Source organism: Salmo salar, chromosome 28 (genome assembly GCF_965601325.2).
Source record: "Salmo salar chromosome 28, fSalSal1, whole genome shotgun sequence".
In the NCBI taxonomy this organism is placed as follows: Eukaryota; Metazoa; Chordata; class Actinopteri; order Salmoniformes; family Salmonidae; genus Salmo; species Salmo salar.
In genome coordinates this window covers 3,075,419-3,081,722 of record NC_138318.1, presented here as the reverse complement: position 1 = coordinate 3,081,722, position 6,304 = coordinate 3,075,419, and positions in this window count along the sequence as shown.

Here is a 6,304-nt window from a genome sequence, read left to right as displayed (position 1 = left end):
AAACACATGCAGTAGAGTTGGCATTAAAATGTCTCCCTCTAACGAAAAAATATATTAACTGCGCCCTGCAGTGACGGTCCTGAAGGGCCAGCTCACAGCTCGTTTTGAGCCTTCCTTGCTAACCAGGGACTGACTCAGGCCAGGGAAACCATGTGAGTAAACTCTCTGGACAATCACTTATATCCAATAATCAATTAACTTAAAGTAATCAATTAACTTAAGAAAAACATTACTCACTAAGAGTTCCTTAAAACCCATGGTAGAAATTACTTTCACTATTTCAGGTGGACACAGGGAACCAGCCATGATGCCTAAAATGCAGAAACAAACACATATATGTCATCTAAGACATACATTTGCTATCATCAATTCCAAGATTCCAAAACCGGTCCTCTAGGACAACCGAGTATGCAGGATTTCATCCCAACCAATCACCATCCTAACTAATGTTCAATACATCTGATTTCACGAATATGATTAGAACAGAAAACAATGACCGGAGTTAAACATGATCTCTTACCTCCCTCCACTGACGACAAGTCGAACTTGGCCAAGTCAGGCTGGCCCAGCATGTCGATGTACGTAGTAGGATTGCCGTAGACAAAGGTACAGCTGGGGGGTGGAAGAGTGGAAAAACTTGATTGAGGCACAAAACACAACCTACACCACGGTTTACTGTCCCAGAAAACTTCTCAATAACAATGAATGCATGTTTTCCACCAGGACTTACAGTGGGGGAAAAAAGTGTTTGATCCCCTGCTGATTTTGTACGTTTGCCCACTGATAAAGAAAGGATCAGTCTATAATTTTAATGGTAGGTTTATTTGAACAGTGAGAGACAGAATAACAACAAAAATATCCAGAAAAACGTATGTAAAAATGTTATAAATTGATTTGCATTTTAATGAGGGAAATAAGTATTTGACCCCCTCTCAATCAGAAAGATTTCTGGCTCCCAGGTGTCTTTTATACAGGTAACGAGCTGAGATTAGGAGCACACTCTTAAAGGGAGTGCTTCTAACCGCAGCTTGTTACCTGTAAAAAAGACACATGTCCACAGAAGCAATCAATCAATCAGATTCCAAACTCTCCACCATGGCCAAGACCAAAGAGCTCTCCAAGGATGTCAGGGACAAGATTGTAGACCTACACAACGCTGGAATGGGCTACAAGACCATCGCCAAGCAGCTTGGTGAGAAGGTGACAACATTTGGTGCGATTATTCGCAAATGGAAGAAACACAAAAGAACTGTCAATATCCCTCGGCCTGGGGCTCCATGCAAGATCTCACCTCGTGGGGTTGCAATGATCATGAGAACGGTGAGGAATCAGCCCAGAACTACACGGGAGGATCTTGTCAATGATCTCAAGGCAGCTGGGACCATTGTCACCAAGAAAACAATTGGAAACACACTACGCCGTGAAGGACTGAAATCCTGCAGCGCCCGCAAGGTCCCCCTGCTCAAGAATACATACACATGCCCGTCTGAAGTTTGCCAATGAACATCTGAATGATTCAGAGGACAACTGGTGAAAGTGTTGTGGTTAGATGAGACCAAAATGGAGCTCTTTGGCATCAACTCAACTCGCCGTGTTTGGAGGAGGAGAAATGCTGCCTATGACCCCAAGAACACCATCTCCACCGTCAAACATGGAGGTGGATACATTATGCTTTGGGGGTGCTTTTCTGCTAAGGGGACAGGACAACTTCACCGCATCATTTGACGGGGCCATGTACTATCAAATCTTGGGTGAGAACCTCCTTCCCTCAGCCAGGGCATTGAAAATGGGTCGTGAAAGGGTATTCCAGCATGACAATGACCCTGAAGGTTTGAGTTGCCAAACGTAAGCCTCGAAACCTTAATGACTTGGAGAAGATCTGCAAAGAGGAGTGGGACAAAATCCCTCCTGAGATGTGTGCAAACCTGGTGGCAAACTACAATAAACGTCTGACCTCTGTGATTGCCAACAAGGGTTTTGCCACCAAGTACTAAGTCATGTTTTGCAGAGGGGTCAAATACTTATTTCCCTCATTAAAATGGAAATCATTTTATAACATTTTTGACATGCGTTTTTCTGGATTTTTTGGTTGTTATTCTGTCTCTCACTGTTCATATAAACCTACCATTAAAATTATAGACTGACCATTAAGTGGGCAAACGTAAGTGGGCAAACGTACAAAATCAGCAGGGGATCAAATACTTTTTTCCCCCCACTGTAGATATTTCTGCCATACCTTTCACTCTCCATAGCTGCCAGGTTGGCACATCTACCCCAGTGACTAACTAACCCGTTGTCTGGAATCATCAACCTCCAGTCATAGCCCACTCACATGCCAAAAAAGTTGTCATTGTTGACGATGTTGTGGTAGGAGAGGGTGGTACCTTTGGGGTTTCCCTTCGTGCCCTGACAACAGACAAAAAAGTATGTCAGAGAAATAGCAAAAACAGAGCAATGCATATACAAATTAATTTGAATACGTCAACTGGGGCATGCACAGGGGACATGCATCATTACTCAATACTGTGAGTTATTCAGATCAATGTCAACAAACAATTTAACACTCACAGTGTAGATGTGTTGAATACCATGACCAAGAAAATATTAACTGTGAGTGCAGGATCCAATAGGAAGAATGAAGAGAGAGAGAGAGTATGCAGTTAGTTAAAGTACCGATGTGAACTGAATGTTGATGGGGTCGTCAAAGGACAACTTCTTCTGCAGCTCATCCAGCTGCTGCACGTGTTGGCTACTCCCTGCCTGCGTCACGTCCTCCGGATGGTACGTCTCCAGCTACTGGCCGTCTGTCACTATTACTGTGTGGAGGTCTGGGAGTCTGAGGAGGAAGGGTCATGCTCAGTGGCACGCTCAGTGGCCTCAACCATGTAGCATAGGGAATCATGTGTCTATCTGCAATGTTCAAAGCGTTGTACCCTCCAGAACCTGATGCAGTTTTTTTGTGGGGATTGTGCTTTGACCATCACTCAATGTAACTGATAGTTGAGAATTCATCAAAAGAAGAAAGCAGTGTGGTCATACCTGGCACTCTTGACAGATCCTGGGATAGCAGTGTCCATCTCTGGACAGCTCTATCTGAGAATGCCACAGTACTTCTGGGTCTTAAACTGGGTCGGGCACATAATGGCATTGCATCCCACCTGGGTCAAGACCAGCAAAGAAGAGAATATTACATTCACCTGCTTGCGTTACACCTGCATAACACTTATTACCACCAATGAACATCAACATCATTATCATCATAAAATGTTTCGAAAGCAATCAGCGGCCCATCCTACTTAAGAGCGCCACACCCAGTGCTGTTCTCATTGAACAAAATATATGACATGAAATGACTGCCAACTCAAAGGACCCACCTTCCTCAAAGCAAACTGAAACTCCTGCACCTGATAGGTTGGGTTAACAGACGCCTGTCAGAGAGAACAAAACATAACCACTGAAAACATCTTCTTTAATGTACCCACAAAGAGGGTGCAAAAACTAGCATGTTTTTCCCCTTTTAAGATTCCTCCTTCTACGTGCCATCAGTGTCAGTGCACACTAGTATGATGCCAGCCTTGGCTGTGGCAAACTAGAACAGGACCCACTCATGTGTTGGGTCCCCACATGCCCAGTCTGTCCCCCCTCTTCAGTCCCAGGGCCAGGATGCCGGCAGTAGCCTGGTCCACCTGAGCCATAAGGGAGCACAGTCAATGCATAACTGGACACTAGAAAGTGATTCATAGATTCACAGCAGCATTGATGAAAGAGACAGAGGCATGGAAAGAGACAGTTGAGTGAAATAGTACTTATAAAGCAGGGATGGGCAACTGGTGGGCTGCAGGCCGGCCCCCCTTTTGTAGGCTCGCAGACCAATAAAAAATAAATATACAGTACCAGTCAAAAGGGTTTTTATTTTAACTATCTTCTACATTGTAGAATAATAGTAAAGACAACAAAACTATGAAATAACACATATGGAATCATGTAGTAACCAAAAAAAGTAGCCACCCTTTGCCTTAATGACATCTTGCACAATCTTGTCATTCTCTCAACCAGCTTCATGAGGTAGTCACCTGGAATGCATTTCAATTAACAGGTGTGCCTGTTTCTTTCCTTCTTACTGTGTTTGAGCCAATCAGTTGTGTTGTGACAAGGTAGGGGTGATATACAGAAGATGGCCCTATTTGGTAAAATACCGTCCATATTATGGCAAGAACAGGTCAAATAAGCAAAGAGAAACGACAGTCCATCGTTAACTTAAGACATGAAGGTCAGTCAATGTGGAAAATTTCAAGAACTTTTAAGTTTCTTCAAGTGCAGTTGCAAAAAACATCAAGCGCTATGATGAAGCTGGCTCTCATGAGGACTGCCTGTAGAGTGTGTAACTGGCTGCAGGGAAGTCAGGCGCAGGAGAGCAGAAATGGGTAGCAAACGGAGCCCTTTATTGAGGCAAACAAAAACACGGCACTCAGAAAACTAAACACACATGGGTTACAATAAACCGGCGCAAACCAGCCTGGAGTACACATACATTTACACATAACAATTCCACACACAGACATGGGGGGAAAACAGAGGGTTATATACAAGACAAGTAATGAGGGAATGCAAACCAGGTGTGGGGTCTTCCCTGTGGCTCAGTTGGTAGAGCAACGCCAGCATGGTGTGTGCAACGCCAGGGTTGTGGGTTCGATTCCCACGGGGGGCCAGTACAAAAAAATAAAAATGCATGAAATGAAATGTATGCACTCACTACTGTAAGTCGCTCTGGATAAGAGCGTCTGCTAAATGACTAAAATGTAAATGTGTGGGAAAACAAGACAAAACAAATGGAAAATGAAAGGTGGATCGGCGATGGCTAGAAGACCGGTGATGTCGAACGCCGCCCGATCAAGGAGAGGGACCGACCTCGGCGGAAGTCGTGACACTGCCTCAGGAAAGGAAAACCCAGTTACTGCAGAAGATAAGTTCATTAGAGTTACCAGCCTCAGAAATTGCAGCCCAAATAAATTCTTCACAGAGTCCAAGTAACATACACATCTCAACATCAACTGTTCAGAGGAGACTATGGGATCATTATATACAGCTGGGAAGAACTATTGGATATCAGAGCGAAGTCAATTTACCAGTACTACGACCAGGAATACGACTTTCACCCAGGGTATTTGAACTGATTCCAGAGGCTGACCCAAAACAACACCGCCGGAGAAGAGGTAGATGGAGTGGTCTTCTGGTCTGTCACGTCCTGACCAGCAGAGGGCGTAATTGTGTTAGTCTTGGTCAGGATGTGGTAGGTGGTTTGTGTTTGTTAAATGTTTGTGTTGTTGATTGGGACTTCCAATTGAAGGCAGGTGTGTTGAGTTGCCTTTGATTGGAAGTCCTATATAGGTGTGTGTGTTTTTCTTTGGGGTTGTGGGTGGTTGTTTTGCACTGCGTGTTTTAGCCTGCAAACTGTTGCTGCTGTCGTCTTTATTGTTTCCTGTGGATGCTTTACTCCTTTTGTTGGGTAATTAAAGATGAGTATTCACATACCTGCTGCGCCTTGGTTCATTTCTGAAGACAGCCGTTACAGAACCACCCACCAAACCAGGACCAAGCAGCAGAAGAGGAGGAAGCCACAGGAGAAGAAAAGGGAGGAATGGACATGGGAGGACGTCCTGGACGGTAAGGGAGCCTACACCTGGGAAGAGATCCTGGCCGGAAGGGATCGCCTCCCATGGGAACAGGTGGAGGCACTCAGGAGAGTGGAGGCAGCTGGACAGAGGAACCAACGGGAACGTTATGCTGGAACACGGTTGCTAGAAAACCCGAGAGGCACCCCCAATCATTTTTTGGGGGGGGGCACACGGGTAGCTTGGCCAGGCCAGGGAAGAGCCGTAAGCCAGCTACCTGTGACTACAGGGAGGTGCGTATGAGGTGGAGGGCGCCATGTTACGCTGAGGTACGCACCATCTCGCCTATACGGACGCACAGCCCAGTTCGCCCAGTACCAGCGCCCCGCAGGTGCCAGGGCAAGGTGAGCATCGAGCCGGAAGGGGTGATGCCAACCCTGCACTCAAGACCGCCAGTGCGCCCTTTCGGTCCGGTGTTTCCCGCTAGACGCACTAGCATGGAGGTGCGTGTCAGCCCAGCCTCGCCAGTCAACACTCGCCAGAGCTGCCCGCCAGTCGTAAGTCGCCAGAGCTGCCCGCCAGTCGTAAGTCGCCAGAGCTGCCCGACTGCCAGGAGCTGCCCGACTGCCAGGAGCTGCCCGACTGCCAGGAGCTGCCCGACTGCCAGGAGCTGCCAGAGCTGCCCGACTGCC